This window comes from Hippopotamus amphibius, chromosome 15 (assembly GCF_030028045.1).
Source record: "Hippopotamus amphibius kiboko isolate mHipAmp2 chromosome 15, mHipAmp2.hap2, whole genome shotgun sequence".
Taxonomy (NCBI): Eukaryota; Metazoa; Chordata; class Mammalia; order Artiodactyla; family Hippopotamidae; genus Hippopotamus; species Hippopotamus amphibius.
Window position 1 is genome coordinate 24,319,865 of NC_080200.1, and position 24,814 is coordinate 24,344,678.

Sequence of the window (24,814 nt, forward strand, 5' to 3'; positions counted from 1 at the left end):
ATTGTTGAACTACTTGGCCAGTCTTTCTGAGTTATCATTTGGGGAAATATTGCTTAGGACCAAGACATAGTTCTGGCTGCTCCTGGTTCTTTGAGGGCAGTGTTCCTTGCAGGAATATCAGAAGGGTAATTTCCCTTACCTCCCAGAAAGTCAAGTTTAGACTCAAATCTTAATAATAGCTAATGTGAAAAAAAAATAATAGCTAATGTGGCATATAAAAGTGTTGCATCCAATAGTTCCTTCACACTGGGGCCATTTTATATTTTACTTCCACTGGAAGTAAGGAAGCCATATTCCTTCCACAATATTCCAAAATCATAAGCTACTCAAATAGCATATCTGCTACCCATATAAATATTGACAGTTTTCTCCTTGACTATAGTACAAGTACATGTATATGTGTATAGTTCTGCCTGTTGGGCTGATGTAACTATAGGTAAAGATGAGAGTTATGGAGGATCAGTTTTAAAAAAATCATAGGAGATGAGGTGGCTGCCTGAATAATGTTGAGGGTGATCATAATTCAGGAAAGTTTTACTGCATGAGGTACAGAAATGTTACATGGGATTGCATAACAATTTTCTTGGTGGCCTAACCAAAAGGTTCAGTTTATAATAGCTTATGGAAAGGTGGGTATTCTTGTGCCACAGGTTTCAGTGGCTGGCTGTAACACCCTATGGTTTGATGGTGGTACCTATATTTTTGGGTGAGTATCCCAAAATACTCCCTTCCTTCTCATACACAAAAGGAAAAATGACATATGATAAATTGGTATACCCAAGGGCAAATGAGTTCATCATGCTGTACTTTAAGGCCTTGAAAGCTATGTAGCCCAGTCTTTTCCATAATATTAGATTGGGATTGTTATTGTGGATAAAACATATAGCGGTTCAGCCATTAGAGATAAATTTGGAATCCAATTTCAGCAACAACAAACTACCCCAAGAAAACATCTCACTTGGTGCACAGTTTTGGGTTTTAGGAAACTTAGGACACCATGATGTCTATCTGGATCTAACAGTAGCCCCTGTTCTGATATCAAATTTCTGAAATATCAGACTTAAGTTTGGGAAAACCTCAGTATTTTTGGTGACTTTATGTCCCTTTAAGGGTAAAAGTGGATGCTATCTTCTAAGTGAGGAGGCTTGAGAAAGATAGCAAAGAAGCTAATCATCCACTTATTGGAACAAAGTAAAACCTCTAGAGAACATGATATAATCCAGATCAGCCTTCAGGATTTGCAAAAAGTAAGAAGGCTCTTAGTATAATCCTGAGATATTACTGTCCAGTTGTATTTTTCTTCCCAAGTGAAGGCAAAATGTATTGGCTTACTTCACCAAGTAGTATACTAAATATTGCACTACATAAAACAATTACACTATATAATATGCTTCTGGTGGGAATGGAGATCAGTAATATATGAGGGTTAGAATCAACAGGTTGTTGAGGATTAACAATGTTGTTTACTGCTTACTGCTTATAGGTCCTGGAAAAGCCTCCACCCTTAGCCTTTAGGTTTTCTCATCCATAAAAAATATGGTATTACATGTAGCTTTCCAGTTTTCCCAGCACCACTTATTGAAGAGACTGTCATTTCCCCATTGTATATTCCTGTCCTCTTTGTCATAGATTAAACAGCTACATGTAAAAGAATGAAATTAAAACATTCTCTAACACCATATACAAAAATAAATTCAAAATGGATTAAAGACCTAAATGTAAGACCAGATACTACAAAACTCCTAGAGAAAATCATAGGCAGAATACTCTTTGACACAAATTGCAGCAACATTTTTTTGGACCCATCTTCTAAAGTAAAGAAAATAAAAGGAAAAATAACCATATGGGATCTAGTTAAACTTAAAAGATTTTGCACAGAAAAGGAAACCATTGACAGAATGAAAAGACAACCTATAAAATGGGAGAAAATATTTGCAAATAATATGACAAATTAGGGATTAATATCCAACATATATAAAGAGCACATACAACTCAACATAAAAAAAATCCTGATTAAAAAATGAGCAGAAGAGCAGAATAAACATTTTTCCAAAGAAGAAATGCAGATGGTCAACAAGCACATGAAAAGATGCTCAACATTGCTAATCATCAGGAAAATACAAATCAAAACCACAATGAGATATTACCTCACACCTGTCAGAATGACTATTATCAAAAAGAACACAAACAACAGACGTTGGCAAGGATGTGGAGAAAAGAGAACCCTTTTACATTGTTGTTGGGAGTGTAAATTGGCACAGCCACTGTAGAAAACAGTATAGAGGCCTCTCAAAAAACTAAAAATAGAACTACCATATGACCAAGCAATTCCACTCCTGGGTATATATCAAAAAAAAAAAAAAAAAAAACCGAAAAAACAAGAAAACAAAGCAAAACAATAATTTGAAAAGCTACATTCACCCCAAAATTCATAGAGGTATTATTTACAATTGCCAAAATGTAGAAACAGCCAAAGTATCCATCAACAGATGAATGGATGATGAAGAAGTGGTATGTATGTATGTATGTATATATATATATATATGTGTATATATACATACACACACACAAACACACAAAATAGAATACTACTCAGCCATAAAAAATAAAACTTTCCCATTTGGAATGATGCCAGCGAATGGATTTGTGATCTCCTAAAGAAAAGAATTTCTCCTCGGGATCAATAACAAGTTGTTGCTCAGGTTTAAGTAAAAAGTAACAGTTTATTAGCAGTTAGAGAAATAGTACAATAGCTTATGGCATAGACACCAGAAGGGGGTGGAGAGACCCAAAAACAGGCTATAAGTCCCATGATTATATACCTTTCTTTTAGGAGTTAATTAGCTCATAAGATTCAGAATTTCTCCTTGCAAGTTTCACAAACATTCAGATAATCACAAAAGATCTTTAAAGTAAAAGCTTTAAAGTTCAGTGAATGCCTCCCTGCACTTGTTAGCCATCACTCCAGTTCAGTTTGTGTGATTAGGAGAAAAGGATCATAAATTCCAAGATACATGAAATGTATACAACTGGGCCCATGAATTTTCCTAACAGGTGTTTCTTCTTTCCTAAGCTTATCCTATTCCCATCATATTCCTATCAGGAACAACATGGATGGGCTTGTAAGGCATTAGGCTAAGTCTCTGTCCACTTGTCTCCAAGTCCAAGTGTGGTGGACCTGCCTCCAGATTCATAGGTAGATTGAGATATTCTGACACCCGAATGGAGTAAAAACACCATTCTTCCTTGGGCAAGAGAGAATTCTCCAGCAGACTGCCTTTAAACTGCATGTGCTCCATTGGTTTTTCCTGGTTTTACAGCTGACAGCCTATAGACTGGAACTACTTGAACTTCTGGGTCCCTAGCCTGTTAACCATTTGAGTGGAATTGCAACATTGGCTCTCTTGGGTTTCCAGCCTCCAGGCTTTCAGACTTGAATCTGCAGAATTGGCTTTCCTGGGTGTTTAGACTGCTGGTCCAATGTAGACTACGGACTTGCCAGACTCCATAATCATGTGAACCAGTTCCTTATAATAAATCTCTTGCTATAATTATATACATGCTTTCATTTGAACTTTGCTGGAAAACACTAAATAATACAGACAATTATTTGGCTTTATTAAAAATCAAATTATTGAAGAAAAATCAAGTTACTGTATTTGTTAATAATATCTGCAATATACCATCACAGCATCAACTAGATTAACATTTGACTGAAAATATGCATTATCTAGCCATGTTGACATAAAATCAACCATCACAATGAGTTAGAACATGTTCCCTTCTTTTCTATTTTTTGAAAAAATTGGTAGAATTTACCAATGAAGCAATTTTTGATGCTGGAATTTTCCTTTTTGGGGAGTTTTATTGTTACTTATCAGTCTCTTTAATTGTTATAGATCATCTCAGATTTTATATTTATTCTTGAGTCAGATTTGAGAGTTTGTACTTGTTTAACAAATTTGCTTATTTATTCAAGTTTTCTAATTGGTTGGTATACAACTGTTCCTAGTGTTGCTTATGTTTATTATTTCTGTAATGTTGGTAGTAATGACCCCACCTTCATATATGGTTTTAGCAATTTATGTCTTTTATTTTATTCTTTGTGTTTTTCATTGTTTATATATTTTGTTGATATTTTAAATTATTTTTTGTTTCTTTGATTCTATTTTTCTTCTAATCTCTGTATTACTTTCCTCTATCATAACTTTTATAATTGTTTCCTCTGTTTTTTAAGTTTAATTTGCTGTTATATTCTAATTCTATAAAGTGGTAAGTGATGTGATTGATTTGAGATCTTTCTTCTTTCTTACAGTAGGTGCTAAAGGCTATATATTTTATTTTGAGCACTGCTGTGCTCTTTCCCACAAGATTTGATATATTGTAGTTTTGTTTTATTTCATCTCAGTAAATTTTAAATTTCCCACGGGTTTCTTTTTTCACCCTTTATTGTGTTGTTTCATTCTTATATATTGTGAATTTTCAAAATTTTCTCTGTTAATGATTTCTAATTTAATTATTTTGTGATCAGAAATGTACTTTATGTAATTTCAGAAATATTAATTTTGTTAAAACCTATTTTGTGGTCTAATGTACGGTCTTACCTGGATAGTATTTATGTACAAATGAGACAACTATTTATTTTGCTGTGGTTGGGTAGATTTTTCTCTTATATGTTTGTTCATTGCAGCTGGTTTATAGTGATTTTAAAATGTTTCATTTCTTTGTGTACATTTTGTAAAGTTTTTTTTTCCAGTATTGAGAGTGAAATATTTAAGTATCCAATTGTTATATTCGAATCCCATTAATGATGCCTGGTTTTGTTTCTATATTTTGTATGAAACATAATATAAAGTATCTGTACTGTTTCAAAGTTCTTCTTTATGTCTTGTAAGAAATGTTGTTTTTAAATCTACTTATCTATTTTGTCTTATATTAGTATAGTCATTCCAGCTGTCTTTTGGTGAAATATATTTTCCATAATTTCACATTAAACTCATTTCTATCTTTGGATATAATTGAGTGTCTTACACACAGAATGTTCAAATCATTTTGTTGTTGATATAGAAGAACAGATAAGTGATCTGGAAGGTAGAATAATGGAAATCACCCAACCAGAACAGCAGACAAGAAAACAAATTAAAAAAATAAATAAAGCAATATATGAGATCTTTAGGTTAATATAAAATATGGCAACTTAAGCTTAATAAGGGCTCCAGAAGGAAAAGAGAGAGACCATGGAATGAAAGTGTACTTGAAGAAACTTTGGCTAAACAGTTGTCAACCCTAAGAAGGAAACTGATATTCAAGCACAGGAAGCACAGTGGGTACCACACAAGGTGAACCCAAACAAACCCACAGGAAAAACCACACAATCATTTCAATAAACTCAGAAAAAGCTTTTGACAAAATTCATTACCCATTCACTATTAAAACTCTTACCCAAGTTAATATAAAGGAAATGTATTTCACCAAATAAAGGACCTTTATAACAAACCCACAGGCAACATAATACTCAATGGAGTTTTGCTGAAAGACTTCCCACTAAATTCAAAAATAAAACAAAAATGCCCACTCTCTTCACTTCTAATCAACATGGTATTGGAAGACCTAGCCACAACAATCAGACAAGAAAAAGAAATAAATGATATCCAAATTGGAAGGGAAGAGGTAAAACTGTCACTATATGCAGATGACATGATACTCTATATAGAGAAGCCTAAAGTTACCATGCAAAAAATTATTAGAAGTAATAAATAATTTGAGTAAGATTGCAGGATACAAGATCAATATACAGAAATCTGTTGGGTTTCTTTACACAAATAATGAAATATCAAAAAGATAAAGTAAAATACAATCCCATTTAAAATCACATAGAAATACTTAGGAATAAATTTAACCAAGGCAGTGAAAGACCTATATACTGGAAACTGTAAGACATTGATAAAGAAATTGAATATGATTTAAAAAATGGAAATATACCCTGTACTCTTGAATTAGAAGAATTAATACTCTTAAGATGGCCATAATATGCAAAGCAATTTACAGATGTAATGCAATCATTATGAAAGTACTCAGGATATTTTTAACAGAAAAAGAACAAATAAACCTAAAATTTATATGGAACTACAGAACCCCAGAATTGCCAAAGCAATCCTGAGGAGGGAAAAAATAACCACAAAGCTAGAGGTATAACCCTTTCAGACTTCAGACTAAAAATACAAAGTTATAGTAATCAAAGCAGAATGACATTGTCACAAAAACAGACATATAGATCAATGGAATGGAATAGAGAGCCCAGAAATATACCAATGCACCTATGGTCAATTAATGTACAACATGGAAGGCAATAATATACAACGGAGAAAAGACAGACCCTTCAATAAGTGGTGTGCATACAAAAGAATAAAATTAGAATATTTTTGCACACCATATACAAAAATAAACTCAAAATGGATGAAAGACTTTAATGTAAGGTCAGAAACCAAAATCTCCTAGGAGAAAACATAGTCATAACACTTTGATGTAAATGATTGCAATATTTTTTTGAGTCTGTCTCTTAAGGCAAAGGGAACAAAAGCAAAATTAAACAAATGGGACCTAATTAAACTTCACAGCTTTTGCACAGAAGTGAAACCATCAAAAAAAAAAAAAAAGGAAAAAACAAGAAGAGGAAAAGGAAAAATTTAATGGGAGAAAATGTTTGCAAATGATATGACCAATAAGGGGTTACTATCCAAAATATATAAAAAGCACATAAAACTCAATATCAAAAAACCAAACCTCCAATTTAGAAAATGGGCAGAAGACCTGAATAGACTTTTTTTTTTCTCCAAAGCAGACATGCATATGGCCATCAGGAACATGAAAAGATGCTTAACATCAGTGAAGTGAAAATGAAAACCACATGAGATACTACCTCACCCTTTTGGAATGGCTAACAAAATGACCACAAATAACAAATGTTAGTGAAGTGTGGAGAAAAGTGAACCTTTATAAACAAGTTCTGGGAGTGTATATTGGTGTAGCCACTGTAGAAAACACTCTGGAAGTGTCTCAAAAAACTAAAAATAGAATTACCTTATGATTCAGGAATTCCACACTTGTCTATATATCCAAAGATAATGAAAACACTAATTCAAAAGGAAACATGCATTCCAATGCTCCTATCAGCATTATTTACAATAGCCAAGATACTAAGCAGCCCAAGTTTCCATCAACAGATGAATGGATAAAGATGTGGTGCGCGCGCGCACACACACACACACACACACACACACACACACACACACACAATTGAATAGTACTCAGCCTTAAAGAAGAATGAAATTCTGCCATTTGCAAAAATGTGGATTGACCTAGAGAGTATTATGCTTAATGGAATAAGTCAGACATAGAAAGACAAATATTCCATGTTATTACTAATCTAAAAGATGAAACAAACCCATGTATATAACAAGACAGGAGCAGACTCACAGATATAGAAAACAAACTAGTGGTTACCTCTGGGGAAAGAGAAGTGGGAAAGGGCAAGACAGGAGTATTGGATTAAGAGACACCAACTATGATGTATAAATTAAATAAGCAATAAGGAAAAAATATATAGCACAGGGAAATATAGCCATTTTTGTAAAAGCTTTAAATGGAGTATAATTATAAAAATATTCAATCACTATGTTGTACACCTGAAATTAATATAACATTATAAATCTACTTCAATAAAAACAATACAAAACAAAAAAGAATGCATTAATTTTTGTAATGATTGGTTCAAATGCTTTCTAATCATAACCTTATATGTCCAATAGATACCTCCAAATTGTCCTCATAATTAATTCTTGATCTACTTTCCTAAGTCTCTTTCACAAGCACATGTCCTATTCTAATGCTCAAGCCAAAATCTTTATAGTAATCCTCTCTCAGGTCTTTCATGAAGCCCTGTTGCCTCTGCCATTACAATGTACTAGAATCTGACTGCTTCTTATCTCCTTTACTGTTAAAACCCTGTCCCAAGCCACTATCACCTCTTGCATGAATTACTGTTTTGGACTCTTAACTGAACTCCCTGCTTCCACCTTTCTGTAATACAGTATATTCACAAAACAGAGGCCAAAACGATATTTTAATTCAGAAATCTGATCTTGTTTCCTCTCCTCTCAAAGCTCTGCAATCTTTTCTGTTTCCCTGTATATAACATTCCAGCTCCTAACAATGGTGGACACAGCTCTTTGTGATGTTCCTCCTTCACTCATGACCCTCCTCATCTCTTCTCAATCAGCCACACAATCCTCTTTGCTGTTCTTCAAAATCACCAGTCATACTTCCAACCCAGTATACTTGTACTCCAACAGGTTCCCACTTAGGGCCCCTTGGCACTTGGGCACTTGATTTTCTCTGTGCCTTAAACATGAATTTCATTACAAAATACTTGTATGGTAACATAAGTATATGTTTCTACTGATTTTATCTTTTAATTAGCTGTCACTTCATACTTTTTCATCTTTAGTAAAGAATTTAGATTCTTAATTTTAGACATTATAAGTGATACATTTCAGAGTTTCTCAATACGTCATCTTCTTTTAAAGAATATAGAAATAAATATAATTATATATAACCACTTAAATTATAAGGCAGTTACATTAGTAAGAGATCACTTTGATCCCCCAGAGGCACTTCAGCTTTGTGAAGGCAGATTTATATTTCAGTTTTGCCATTACTCCTCATGCATAGACTTTAATACATGGCTTTACATAATTCTCTCATGAATGACCAGGGTGTCACCTTTTTCCATCTTGGCAGGGGATGAATTCCACTGTGATTGCAGCAATGACCTACCTTTAAGTTTCTCAGCTTCATAAGCACTGTCATCTTCTAAACCTCATGGAGTATTCCCTGAGCATCCACTTAGCAGTAACTACAACTCAAGAAAAGGTTTTGGCAGACTTTGGCTCTCCTTCTCTTCAGTTTCCTCCTCTCCTGTAAACTTTCCCTGAAATCTTAGTCACCTTTGCCATCTTATCTCTGATCTCTGCTTCCTCTCTGTCCATTTACCCTGCTGTTCTCACTTTGGGAATGAATTTCCTGCTCCACAGTTGAAAACATGGCCTCCAGGAAAACTGTAGGGTGGCTGTGAGTCACACTTTTCCCTTGTTGCTACTATTTCCTTTGTTTATAATGGGAGGTTAAGTCTGATAGCTGGCACTTTGTCGTGACTAGAAACAAATGCTCATAACACAAGGCATTTGCATTTTTAAAAGGATGCTGTTGCCATGTCACTCATTCCTCATTCTCCATGGAATCAATATTTCATATCTGGAGATATCATGAGGAAATCTGGGGCTCTGGGCAACATAAGTCACTGGCTTATCCAGCTTTGCAGAGTACCAAATTCTTGACACTTAAGAAATTGAAGTCCTAGGTAGAAACAAGCTTCCCTTTGAAAAGCTCTATTTTCTTTTATCTCTGCTTACAAGCTTGCTAACTCTTGGCAGAACACATCTTTAATGTGCTAGCTTCCTAACAGTATTAGTAGAAATGCAATGCACATGGATATTCGACATTTTCTCAAGCACTTCCCCTAGAACTACAAGCTCTAATAGTTTGGAATCTGCCTTCCAATTTGTTTCTGATAATAGCTTTACTATTTTCCTTCCACAGTACAGTAAAGTTTTTCAACTTTCCATTACATATGGTATGTTCTGCTCCTACAACATGGCTGCTAAGTAAATATCACATATTTTTACTTATTTAATTATAGCATATTCATTCCAAGAACTACAGTAACAAAGAGACACAGAAATGCAGTGGGTCACTAAGACTGAAATTTCTTTCTCCAAAAAAAAAAAAAAAAAAAACAATTAAAAACAAATGTCGCTAAATTTTGTTCCACCAAGACATATAGGGGCAAGTTCTGTCTGTACACGTGTCTTGGAAAGATTATTGCAACGATTATCATTTCCAACTAGCTCAACGGGGAGGAAGAAAGAGTTCAGAACAAGAAGAATTTTTATTAAAATGTTAGCCAGAACTTGAGACCAACCCTTCCATTCATACCTCCCTGATCTGAACTTAGTTTTGTGGCCATTCATAGCTGCAAGGGAGCCTGAGGCACGTAGTCACATGCTGAGCTTCTATGAATCAACATTTAACACATACCATGAGTTGGTTTAGTGACCAATTCATCCTTGTTTTCCCGAGGCTTCCCTGGTTTTAACACTGAATATTCTACATTCCAGGATATTCTTCAGTCCTGGATAAATTGAGATGGCTAGTGATTCAATTCACTGGTATATTAGTAGAATAAATTAGGGGAAAATGATGTTGGAGGACAATTAACATTTTATAGCATACACCTAAGCTAAATCCAACAGAATGGAAAGTCTCTGGCTGATAGTACACTTAGACTTGCCTCAAATGTATGCCAACATTCCCTTCTCATACCTTGCTAACTGTAGTGACTAAAAAGTCAAAAAAGTCAACTCTGCAGCCTCTAGTGAAGTTAAGTTTGCCATGTTATTCAGTTGTGGAAAGGAGATGTGCTAAAGTTTGCTTCCTCTGCCTTCTCTACCACTTGCTCCTTTCTGGTCACAGGCTTAAGGTTGGAAGTACAGGAGCTATTGCTATGGATGGTGGTATAAGAAGTTGGACTCCCTCCTGGGCTCAGCTGTGCATCCATCCCAGGACCCAACTGCTTAACCTCACAGTTTATTGTAGAAATTAATCATTCACTTGAATTTTGTGTATATATAGCCAAAAGTATATTAACTGATAAACTGTTAAGATAGTTAAAAATATTGAATCCTAGTTAAAATCTACCCAGTGTTAAATGGAAATTTACTCTATGCTCTCTGTCTCACTCTGTCTCTGCTTCTAACTTATAGTCACATAAAACGTTAGAAGCATACAGTTCTAACAAGCAATTAATGCCTTAAAATGACTTACTAATATATATTTAACAATAAATTAATTAATAAACATGAATATTTTTAGTAATGTGCATAGAAATAGAAAGTTATAAGCCTCAAATGTTTTGCATATATATGATCTAGGCATGAACATAATTGTAACTGACATTGCATAGCATTATGCTTGTCCTTAGTTGTTATGGTAGTTACAAAGCAATCATCAAAAATGGAATGGAATTTACACCTAAAGCAACTAGAGGAAGAACAAACAAGACCTAAAAATAGTAGAGGGGAAAAAAATCATAAAATTTAAAGCAGAAATAAATGAAATAGAGACAGAGACAAAATAGAAAAGATCAACAAAACTAGAAGCTGGTTCATTGAAAAGATAAACAAAATTGATAAACATTTAGCCAGATTAATCAAGAAAAAAAAGGGGAGAGGGCTCAAACCAATAAAATTAGAAATGAACAAGTAGAAGTTACAATGAACATCACAGAAATACAAAGAAATATAAGAGACTGCTAAGAGCATCTATATACCAATAAAATGCACAAATTATTAAAATAATGGACAAATTCTTAGAAAGGTAAAATCTTCCAAGACTGAATCAAGAAGAAATAGAAAATATGAACAGACAAATAACAAGTACTAAAATTGAAACTATGATTTTAAAATTTCCAACAAACAAATATCAAGGACCTGATGGCTTCACAGGCAAATTCTACCAAACTCTTAGAGAAGAGTTAACACCTATATTTCTGAAACTATTCCAAAAATATTGCAGAGGAAGGAACACTCCCAAATTCACTCTGTGAGGCCACCATCACCCTGACATGAAAACCAGATGATATCACAACAAAAGAAAACTACAGACAAATATCACTGATGAATATAGATATAAAAATCCTCAACAGAATCCTAGCAAACTGAATCCAACAATGCATTAAAAGAATCATAAAACATGATCAAGTGGGATTTACCTAAGTGATGCAAGGATTTTTCAATATCCACAAATCAATCATGGTGATATACCATATTAACAAATTGAAGAATAAAAAGTGTATGATCATCTCAGAAAGTGGGAATAGAGGGAACCTACCTCAATCCATATATGAGAAACCCAAAGCTAATATAACACTCAATGGTGAAAAGCTGAAAGCATTTCCTCTAAGATCAGGAACAAGGTAGAGATGTTCACCCTTGTCACTTTTATTCAACGTATTTTTGGTAGCCCTAGCCATGGCAATCAAAGAAGAAAAAGAAATAAAAGGAATCTAAATTGGAAAAATGGAAATAACTCTCACTATTTGAAGCTGACATAGAAAATCCTAAAGCTGCTGCCAGAAAACTGCTAGAACTCATAAACAAATTTGGTAAAGTTGTAGGATACAAAATTAATACACAAAAATTTTGCATTTCTGTACATTAACAATAAAAGATCAGAAAGAAGAATTAAAGAAACAATCCCATTTACTATCACATCAAAAAATACCTAGGGAAAAAACCCACCTAAGGGACAAAAGTCTCGTACTCTGAAAACTATAATATGCTGATGAAAGAAATTCAAGATTGCATAAACAGATGGAAAGATACACCATGTTGTTGGGTCGGAAGAGTCAACATTGTTAAAATGACTATACTCCTCAAGGCAATCTACAGATTCATTGCAATCCCTATCAAATTATGAATGACAGTTTTCAGAGAACTGCAAAAAAAAAAATTTAAATTTATATGGAAACATAAAGACCCCAAATATCCCAAGCAATATGGACAATGAAAAATGGAGCTGGAGGAATCAGGGTCCCTGACATCAGACTATACTACAAAGCTAGAGTAATCAAAATTGAATGGTACTGGCACAAAAACAAAAATATAGATCAATGGAATAGGATAGAAAGTCCAGGGATAAACCCATGCACTTATGATCAATTAGTATATGAAAGAGTAGGCAAGAATATAAAATGGAGAAAAAAGAGTCTCTTCAATAAATGGTGCTGAGAAAACTGGACAGCTACATGTACAGGAATGAAATTGAACGTTCTCTAACACATACAAAATATTAATTCAATGTGTATTAAAGAACTAACTATAAGACTAGGTACTATAAAACTCTTAGAGGAAAACATAGGCATGACACTCTGACATAAATTGCAGCAGGATCATTTTTGAGCCACTTCCTAGAGTAATAATAAGAAAAAGAAAAACAAACAGGACCTAATTAAACTGAAAAGTTTTGCACACCATAAACAAAACAAAAAACAACCCACAAAATGGGAGAAAATATATACAAAATGATGCAAAAGACAAGGGATTAATTTCCAAAGTATACAAATGGCACAAACAGCTTAATATAAAAAAAAAAATCTTTTACATGTAGCTGTCCATTTTTCCCAGCACCACTTATTGAAGGGCTTTCTTTTCTCCCTTGTATATTCTTACCTCCTTTGTCAAAGATAAGATGACCATAAGTGTATGGATTTATCTCTGGGCTTTTAATCCTGTTCCATTGATCTATATTTCTGTTTTTGTTCCATTGACATACTGTCTTGATTACTGTAGCTTTATAGTGTAGTCTGAAACCAGGCACCCTGATTCCTCCAGCTCTGTTTTTCTTTCTCAAGATTGCATTGGCTATTCGGGGTCTTTTGTGTTTCCATACAAATTGTAAAGTGTTTTACTCTAGTTCTGTGAAAATTGCCATTGGTGACTTGATAGGGATTGCACTGAATTTGTAGATTGTTTTGGGTAGTATAGTCATTTTCACAATATTGATTCTTCCAATCCAAGAACATGGCATAGCTCTCCACTTGCTTGTGTCATCTTCAATTTCTTTCATCAGTGTCATAATTTTCTGCATACAGGTCTTTTGCCCCCTAGTTAGGTTTATTCTTAGGTATTTTATTCATCTTGTTGCAATGGTAAATGGGAGTGTTTCCTTAATTTCTCTTTTTGACTTTTTTGTTGTTAGTGTATGCCAGAGATTACTGTGCATTGTTTGTATCCTGCAACTTCACCAAATTCATTGATTAGCTCTAGTAGCTTTCTGGTGGAACCTTTAGGATTTTCTATGTTTAATATTGTCATCTGCAGTGACAGTTATACTTCTCCTTTTCCAAGTTGGATTATTTTATTTCTTTTCTTCTCTTATTGCCAGGGCTAGGACTTCCAAAACTGTGTTGGACAATAGTGGTGAGAGTGGGCATCCTTGTCTTGTTCTTGATCTTAGAGGAAATAATTCCAGTTTTTCACCATTGAGAATAATGTTTTCTGTGGGTTTGTCATATGTGGCCTTTATCATGTTGATGTAGGTTCCCTCTATGCCGGCTTTCTGGAGAGTTTTTATCATAAATGGGTATTGAATTTTGTCATGAGCTTTTTTCTGCATCTACTGAGATGATATAATATTTATTCAATTTATTAATATGGTGTATCACATTGATTAATTTGCAAATATTGAAGTATTCTTGCATCCCTGGAATAAAACCTACTTGAACATGATGTATCTTCCTTTTAGTTAGAATCTGTTTGCTAGTATTTTGTTGAGGAATTTTTCATCTATGTTCACCAGTGATATTGGCCTGTAATTTCTTTTTATGTGATATCTTTGTCTGGTTTGTTATCAGGGTGATGGTGGCCTAGAAAAATAAGATTGGGAGTGTTCCTCCCTCTGTAATTTTCATTGAAGAATTTGAGAAGGATGAGTGTTAGCTCTTCTCTAAATCTTTGGTAGAATTTGCCTGTGAAGCCATCTGGCCCTGGGCTTTGTTTGTTGGAAGATTTTTAATCAGAGTTTCAATTTCAGTGCTTGTGATTGGTCTGTTCCTATTTTCTATTCCTTCCTGGTTCAGTCTTGGAAGGTTGTACTTTCCTAAGACTTTGTCCATTACTTCCAGGTTGTCCATTTTATTGGCATATAGTTGCTTGTAGTAGTCTTTTATGATCCTTTGTGTTTCTGTGATGTCAGTTGTAACTTCTTTTTCATTTCTAATTTTATTAATTTGAGTTTTCTCTCTTTTATTTTTTTGATAAGTCTGGCTAATGGTTTATCATTTTTGTTTATCTTTTCAAAGAACCAGCTTTCAGTTCTATTGCTATATCCTAACACCATGCACAAAAATAAACTCAATGTGTATTAAAGACCTAAATGTAAGGCCAGACACTATAATACTCTTAGAAGAAAACATAGACAGAACATTCTTTGATATAAATCACAGCCAGATCCTTTTAGACCCACTTCCTAGAGTAAGGAAAATAAACATAAAAATAAATAAATGGGACCTAATGAAACTTAAAAACTTTTGCACAGCAAAGGAAACCATAAACAAGACAAAAAGACAACACACACAGAGAACACCATAATTCAAAAAGACACATGCACTCCATTGTTCATTGCACCACTATTTACAATAGCCAGGATGTGGAAGCAACCTAAATGTCTATCAACAGATGAATGGATAAAAAACATTTGGTACATATATACAATGGAATATTGCTCAGCTGTAAAAAGGAATGAAACTGGGACATCTGTAGAGACATGGATGGAGCTAGAGACTGTCATACAGAGTGAAGTGAGTCAGAAAGAGAAAAACAAATATCATATATTAACACATATATGCAGAATATAGGAAAATGGTACAAATCAACCAGTTTGCAAGGCATAAATAGAGACACAGATGTAGAGAACAAACACATGGACACCAAGTGGGGAAAGTGGGAAGGGTTGGGGGGAATGAACTGGGAGACTGGGATTACCATATATATATTACTAATAAAAAAAATACTGAATTGTACACTAAATATATGCAGTTTATTGTCTGTTAACTGTATCTCAATAAAAGTTCTTTAAAAAAAGATATAGATATATATAGATATACATATATATATATATATATATATATATATATATATAGTGATGGTTCTCAATTCAAATAAAACAGCTTGGAACCAAAAAAAAAAAAAAGACAACACACAAAATGGGAGAAAATATTTGCCAATAAAGTAACTGACAAAGGATTAATCTCCAAAATATACAAGCGGTTCATGTGACTCAATATCAAAAAGAAACAAACAAAAACAAACGACCCAATCAAAAAATGGGTAGAACACCTAAATAAACAATTCTCCAAAAAGGGCATGCAGATGGTCAACAAACACGTGAAAAGATGCTCAACATCACTAATTATTAGAGAAATAATTCAGAAATTATTAGAGAAAATCAAGTTCTAACTCCGGTGTTTACGTATTCCCTGATACTACCTTTCTGAAATTAAGAATTGTTTTTACAAAGAGAGAGCGAGAGAAGATTCTTCTGAACTTAAAAATCTACAATACCTTTATGAAAAAGCTAGATTTGTGTTTTGATAGCTGTAGAATCTGAATGGCAAACACATTCCTTCCCCATGTATACCATGACTGGAAAATTACCATGTAACTTGGAAGAAAAAAACAGGATGGATTCTGAGAGAGTCTTTTCAAAAAAGTAAAATTCCAGGGTACTGGAATGGCAGGTGTGAGTAATATAAATATACAAGAAAATTGAAAATTCCTTTTGGCTTCACCAGTCTTGTTAGTTCTTATGCTTATTCAACAATGCAAAGGACTAAAGGACGGAAATTTATCTCAATTTCCTAAAGTGAAGAAACTGATGATGTAACCTTACCACTCTGTCTCCTGAATTTAAGCCTGATCACTCTGGCCCTGGAAGTAAAAGCAGCTTCACTGAGCTTGTGTGGCTCAGATTTGCCCTCTGGTGGAGCAGAAAACATGGAGAAGGTGGAACAAAATGTACATGCTCTAAATGCTATGCTTGTCTTTTTGGTAGAATGTGCTTTTTTAACGTCTCTTCAGAACTCTATAGAGGTGAAAAAAAAAATAAGGAGCAAAGATGTCTGATTCTCTTACATAATTCTGATTTTAGATTTCTTGAAACAACAGAATTTTTACCTAGGTACACTGCATTATAACTTGTTTCATATTTCCATGTGTGATATTACTATGTGATTTTTTTCTCTGTAAATTTCTCTAACCTGGCATGCAGCAACTTTGAAACTGACCAGAACTCAGTCAGTTATGGAGCTCCTAACCTTTCCATAATCTAGAACTGAACTCTATTCTTAATTTCAATAATTTTAGGACAATTGTGTCAAGCATGACCCAAGCAATTCAACTGGGAAATTTAAATTGAAATATTCAGGCAAAGCTGTTGTTGAGCAAAACTGCTGGTATTTATAGAGGGGAAATTTTTACTAGCTTTCTGATTAAACTGAGATGCAAGATAACTATGCTGGGTTGTAGGGCTCTAGCTTTGTGTTCTGGGCCCAACTGCTCCATATTGCTATATATTGCTACATGTGTCCCATATCCCTCAATTCCATCCATTCATTCATTCATTACCTATGTATGGAATATTTAATATTTTTGGCACTGTTTTGGGGGAATAAATGGCATCAGCCAAAAGAAAAATAAAGAATTATTTAATGCAGTTTTCAACTAGATAATTGCTATTTAGGACATCTGCAGCTTTTGTTTTTGCCATTTCTTATAAAAATCATTTACCTGCATGAAACATAATGCCTTAGACTTTCCTTGGAGGTGAGAGGAACCAGTCAGCATAATGCTGACCTCCTGTCCTATACCAACTCTGTACCCTGAGTGTCTTCCTTCCCTGCATATTGTCTCATGCCTGAGTCTCCTCCCCCCAGCACCATATTTGCACCCCAACTGCCTTACTGCATTTTACAAGGGTCTGCAACTCAAATGCCATTCTGTCCTGCACATGCTCTGAACCCCAAATGTCCTTCTACACTGTACAAGATTAGCACCTCTCTTGCCCTGCACCAGATTGGCATCCCAGATGCCCTGCCCTGCATCAGATCAGCACCTTTCTTGCTCTCCTGCTCTGCAACCTTCCTGCCCTCCTCACTCTGTGTAAGATCTGCATGCTGAGTACCCTTCTGCCCTGCACCAGACCTGCACCCCTTATGCCCTCCTGGATTGTTCAGCATCAACACCCAAGTGCCCTTCTCCCATGTACAAGGCCTGTACACCTTCTGCCCTCCTTCCCTGCATTAGGTCTGTACCCTGAGCTGCTCTCCACAAGTGGGCTGAACACTGTCTGCTCTGATGCCGCAGGTGGTCATGCTTATGGAGTTTCATTTAGCAAAGAGCACTTGTATAAACTGAAATATTTTTTAAACTCTTTATTGGAATATATTTGCTTTACACTCTTGTACCCATCTCTGAGGTACACCAAAGTGAATCAGCTGCATCTACACACATATCCCAATATCCCCTCCCTCCCATGACTCCCCCCCCACCCTCCCCATCCTGGCCCTCCTGATGAAAGGGGAGTTAATGGAGATATAGGAGGGTAGAAAACACTAAAGATTACAAGTTCTCAGCAAACTTCAGTTATATTAGTACCATTAACAATATTAATGTTGATGAGAACATCAGCTTTCACTTCTATCACTGAGTTCTGGGTGAGCTAATGTGGCCAGAATTGGAGTGGGAGCTTTACTGAATGACTTCATTCAACACTCATGTTGTATTACAGACTTAACCTGTGTTCCCTACTTTAGCTTTCTAATCCTCCAATGAGATGAGTCATTTTGTATTCTCAGTTTGGAGAAAAATAAATAAGACTTTAAAAGTATCACTTATATGTGGAATCTAACAAAAGGCTACCGAAGAACTTATCTACAAAACAGAAATAGAGTTACAGATGTAGAAAATAAACTTATGGTTACCAGGGGGTAAGAAGGGTGGAGGGATAAATTGGAAGATTGGGATTGACATATACACACTACTACATATACAATAGATAACTAATAAGGACCTACTGTATAGCACAGGGAACTCTGCTCAATACTCTGTAATGGCCTGTATGGGAAAATAATCTGAAAAAAGAGTGGATATATGTATACGCATAACTAATTCACTATGCTGTACAGAAGAAACTAACACAACATCGTAAATCAACTATATCCCAATATTTTTTTTAAAGTGTAAACTCTTTGTCTATTTATGCAACACTCAAGTGGTCACATCACCAGGTCTGCTTCATATTACTCTCTAAACTTGTGACCCAAATGCAACCTGGCCTCTCAGAGATTTGAACATTTGACTACATCTCACAGTATAATATCATATTTTAAAAAAATAGCTGTAAGTACTTTTCTATTGGAAAAATATTTTAAAAATTGTGTGCATATGAAATTTCTAAAAACAATAACACATCTTTTCCTCAGCAAGAATTGTAACCAAGACCATGTACTCAGGGAATCAAACTTCACAGAATCAAACATCAAATGTTTCCATCCTTGTGGGACTCTTTGGTGAAACCAAACATGCCATCCTCCTCTACACTGTGACCTTCATCTTCTTCTTGATGGCCCTAGCTGCGAACGCCTTCCTCATCCTCATCCACCTGGAGCCCTGCCTGCACACCCCCATGTACTTCTTCATCAGCCAGGTCTCCCTCATGGACCACATGTACATGTCTGTGATGGTGCCCAAGATGCTCATGGACCAGGTGACAAGAGATCATATGATTTCTCCCTCAGGTTGTGGGATCCAGATGTTCTTCTATCTGACCCTCGTTGGAGCTGAGTTTTTCCTCCTGTCTGCCATGGCCTATGACAGATATGCTGCCATTTTCAGACCTCTCCATTACCCCCTGCTGATGAACCAGAGGGTCTGTAAATGCCTGATGCCTGGATGCTGGTTCCTAGGAATGATGCATGGTCTGTCGGTCAACCTCATCACCATGTACTTCCCCTTTTGTCATTCCAGAAAAATCCTGAGTTTCTTCTGCGAGGCTCCTGTCTTGCTAAAGCTCCCCTGCTCTGACATCTCCCTCTACAAGATGCTCATGTACCTGTGCTGTGTCCTCATGCTTCTCATCCCTGTTATCATCATCTCAGGCTCATATGCCCTCATTCTGCATGAGGATGAGTTCATCAGAGAGCCACAGGAAGGCCTTTGCCACCTGCTCCTCCCACATGATTGTAGTGCTGCTCTTCTTTGGTGCCACCATCTACACCTACATGATTCCTGATTCTTACCACACAGCTAAGCGGGACATGATGGTGTCAGCCTTTTACACCATCATCACCCCTGTGCTGAACCCCTTCATTTATAGCCTCAGGAATAAATATGTCACAGGGGCTCTGAGGAGCAGGATGCAATCAGGGCTGAGCCTAAGAAAAGTTGTAAAGGGGAAAGCCTAGCAATGACCTTGTCTCTTTCCCCTTTTCTGTTATTCTTCCCCTCGCTATTTCTGCTCTCATTTATTTACTGCTTCCAACACTGAATCCAGTTATATCTTTTTTCTTTTGTACACATGTGGCATTTTTCCTTTATACTGTTTACACATCATAATTTATCTCGTTGTATTTAATGCCTTTACAGTCCTTTTGCCTGTGAGGTGATAGTTGACATAAAGAAAATTAAACATAGTACATTTTATCTTAACTCTCATTCCAAGTTTATTGATCATTTTAGTATGACTTGCATGTGAACACCTTAACCCTAAATGTGACTTACTGAGAAGACTTCAGATCCCAGCAGGGTCCTGGAGGGAATATCAGTGGTTCCTTTGCTTTGTTATACCCCCTGAGTCATACTTCACATGTGGAAACTACAGGGTTCCAATGAGTGCCATTATATCTTAGTAAGAACAAATGAACACATTTTTTCAAAATGTTGAATGTGAGATTCATAGTGTGAATGCAAATGTTTTCAAAACTATTTGACTATCAAAACTACTTAGACCAAATACCAATCCACATTAAAGTTCCAGATAAGTAACAGGTTCACCTAATTTCACAGGTCATATAATTACAAATAAAATGATTTCACGCTTAGCTTCTTTATGCTTTAATTTACTGCAAAAAAAAAGATTTGCCATATTTATACTAAATATAACAGTCTTGAAGAAGGATGGAAATTTAGGGAACTCCTTATCTTTTCCTTCTGAAACAGAGAGTATCAAGAGAAATGTTTTTGGGCTTATCATCAAGTCTTTACTTCCTTTATTGTATATAAATGCTACAAAGAGAATATCTGTAAATCTACTACTAGCATCTTTACACTATTATTTCCATGAACAAAATAATTCATGTGTCTAGTGTTTCTGGAATGTGAGAAACTAGGAAAAATACATTTACTCTGACTAACGTACAAGAAGGAGATTTGGGTTCTAAAATTGTTCAGTTACTACCACTTGGAACAGAACCCTGATCTTTCCATCAAAGGATAGACATCAGGTGTTCCCATGTCTGCTGTATGTCAATACACTAATAAGTACTTTATTTAAATGGCATGTCAACTGTGTACTTTTGTTTCTCACTTATGATTATTTTGGCAGTGCACAAAAGGAATTTGTCTGAATCAGGAAATAACTCCCCCAAGGCAGAGAAAAAGCAATAGCTGAAAAGTAAGAGATGATTTTCTAGACATAGGTAAAATTTTAGTCTTAGAAATTTGTGTGATTAGAGAAATAGGAGAAGCAAAACTGCCCAAAGCACACTGTGCAAAAGACCAATTTAACAGGGTTAATTATTCTTATTATTTGATGTCATTAGATAAGTTTTATGTATTGTCTTTCCTTTGGTTTTATTTGTTTTTAATGAGTGTTTTTTCTCCTTGTAATTCAGAGCACAAAGTGCAAAGAAAAGCTAAAATCTTGAGTTTGAATTTACCCATAGAGTGGGGGGATGTTGTAATTAGATGGAATAATAAAGTGAAAGAGATTAAACTTGGGTTTAGTTCTGCATATACTCTTTGGGCTTCAAGAGCTGTGTGACATTTTTTACCCTGTCCAAGCACTCAGATTTGCCTTACATCATTTTGAGATGGGGAAAGCAAAACTTCCCAATCAAGTTCCTTGAGGAGTAAGTGGGCTGATATGCACAGACAGCCTAAAACCTGCTCCAAACTGTGAGTTCCCTCCCCACCACTGTACTTCCCACACACCTTGTGGGCCTTCAAGTGTTGTAAAGTTATGAGAGATTGTGTAGAGTCAGAGAGACTTCTAGCTAAATCCTAGCTTTCTACTTAGCAGCTCTAATGAGCAATTTACCCCCTCCACCACCACCTTGCTTTTTCTATTACTAAAATAGAACTATCAACATAAACATCATCACAGGGCTTTGAATAATAATTTAATTTAACTCACTTTCCCCATCCAGGGCCTGGTCCCTTGAAGGGTCCAGAGAAATGTTGCCCCCTCTCAGGTGTGACTGGATGAAGGTGGCTTTGCCCATGACCCTGCCTCTGTGTGTCTGACCAGTGTTATAGACTCTGTCACATGGAAGGAGCTCATCAGCTGTCTGTTGAATTAAAGAACAGTATTTCTGGCCCTTGACATCTTCTAAGTGAACAGTTCCACACAAGTATTTGATTAAACTGTAAAATTGTACAAAATTTATTTCATCCTTTTCTCACAAATCCATTATTTATTCAATATTCCTTGATTTAATATAAATATCAAAATCTTTGAAAATACAAATCTTCCAGGACTTCCCTGGTGGTGCAGTGGTTAAGAATCCGCCTGCCAGTACAGGGAACATGGGTTCTAGCCCTGGTCCAGGAAGATCCTACATGCCATGGAGCAACTAAGCCTGTGCACCACAACTACTGAGCCTGCTCTCTAGGGCCCACAAGCCACAACTACTGAGGCCGCTTGGCACAACTACTCAAGCCCATGCACCTGGAGCCTGTGCTCCGAAACAAGAGAAGCCACCACAATGAGAAGCCGTTGCACCACAACAAAGAGTAGCCCTCTCTCGCAGCAACTAGAGGAAGCCTGCCTGCAGCAATGAAGACCCAATGCAGGCAAAAATAATAAATAAATAAATAAATAAATATATAAATAAATAATGTTAGAAAACCTAAGCAAAAAATAAAAAATCCAGGAGAAATAAATCTTCCTTGACTTTTGGATCATTCAACCATTTATTAAACATTTATGGGTTACCTTCTATACCACAAACTCTGTGCAGTTCATGAGGGACACAGCAGTGGCCGGAACACAAGCCCTTACCTCAAGAGGTCTATTTGCTAGTGGAGGAGAGCGCTGTATAGACTTGAGGTCCCAGTCATAAAACTACAAGATGACTCCACTCACAGAGTCCTGGAGCATCAAGTCAGAAAACCCAGGTTTGAGCAGTGATCTAAAAGTAAAGATTATATACATGTAAAGAGACAAAAGAACATTTCAGAGGATGACCATCACGTGAACAGACCTGAGTATAAAATGGGCAGTGGAAATTTCAGGAAGCTGTAAATACCATATTAAGCATGCCTATAGCCCATAATGAACAGGGAAGCTATAAGAATATATATTTTATATATTATATATAATATATAATATAGTTTAAAATATATTTACAGATTTCCTGTTCTCATCCACTTTCCAATTACCCTAAATCTAGAGTAAATAGTAGTCAATTAATTACATACATATGTAATTCATTTATAAAAATTTAATTTATAGTAAGTATATTAATAAATAAATATTAATTTTACAATATTCACTCTAGAATTACAATAATTGGAGATTGCAAGATGGCAAGGATAAAGGAAAACACACCTAATGGTTGCACATTCCCAAGGAAGAGGTATGGGGATACCCTACTTTCATAAGCAATAATTTGAAAGATTTCTGAAAAATCTTCCTAAAAATTTTCCCCAATTTTTCTCCTTTTCAATATTTCTAACTGCCACCTTAATTGCTATGTATTTTAATTTTATCCATGACTAGAGCAAAATATGTTTATCTCTAGTCTTCTATATTCTTCCAATCTTCTACATACTTTCTAAAATAAATTTATATTGTGAAAAATAACATTGAAATATATATAGATTTTCAGTGTGTGATTTCAAGATTTTAAGTTTGTGGAATGTTTGTAAAGAGACTACCAAGTGCCCCTCCCACCTAGAATGAGAACTTCCCTGGTGCTTGGAAGTCCTCAACCTGTTTAATCAATACTAGCTCCTGCCTCTAAGGTAGCCACCATCCTTAATTTTATAAAAATAATTTCCTTGTCATATTTAGATATTTGTTACCTATTTATGTATATCTAAAGGTGAAATTTGATTTCATTTATATATGAATTGATCATGTTGTTTATATTTTTGTGACTTTCTTTTGGAATGGCTTATCGTTACATTTATTTGTTTATTTATTTATTTATTTATTTATTGGTTGCATTGGGTCTTCATTGCTGCTCGCAGGCTTTCTCTATTGCAGCAAGTAGGACTACTCTTCTTGCGGTGTGCAGGCTTCTCAGTGCAGTGGCCTCTCTTGTTGTGGAGCACAGGCTCTAGGCATGCAGGCTTTAGTAGTTATGGCACATGGGTTCAATAGCTGTGGCTCGCAGGTTCTAGAGCACAGGCTCAGCAGTTGTGGCGCACAGGCTTAGTTTCTCCGCAGCATATGGGATCTTCCCGGACCAGAGATCGAACACATGTCCCCTGCACTGGCGGGCAGATTCTTAACCACTGCACCATCAGGGAAGTCATTACGTTTTTAAAGGTCATCCATATTGCTGCATCATTGATTTATTCAATTTTATGGTGCACAGGATTTAACTTTCTAACTATACTATCATTTATTTATTTATGCACTATGTAATTGATAAATACATATGTTTTCTTTAGTTTTTAGCAGTTACAAATAATGCTGCTGTGCACATTTTTGTATATGTGTCTTGCCTGTATGAGTTTTTATGTCCCATAATCAATAAACATATCACAGAATCAATAACTACTGTGTAATTTTCCTGGCATCTCTAGTGATTTTCTTGTTTTCATTGCTGACAACGTTATTTGTGTCTTCTCTTTTATTTCTTGGTTGCTTTCAGGAGTTTATCAATATTATTCATCTTTTCTAAGGAACTATC

At 35.4% G+C, this 24,814-nt stretch overlaps 1 pseudogene; it reads left to right on the forward strand.

Moving 5' to 3' along the window:
* The first annotated feature begins 19,176 nt into the window (after positions 1-19,176).
* On the forward strand, positions 19,177-20,137 carry LOC130837139 (olfactory receptor 2T3-like; annotated as a pseudogene).
* Positions 20,138-24,814: the final 4,677 nt, after the last annotated feature.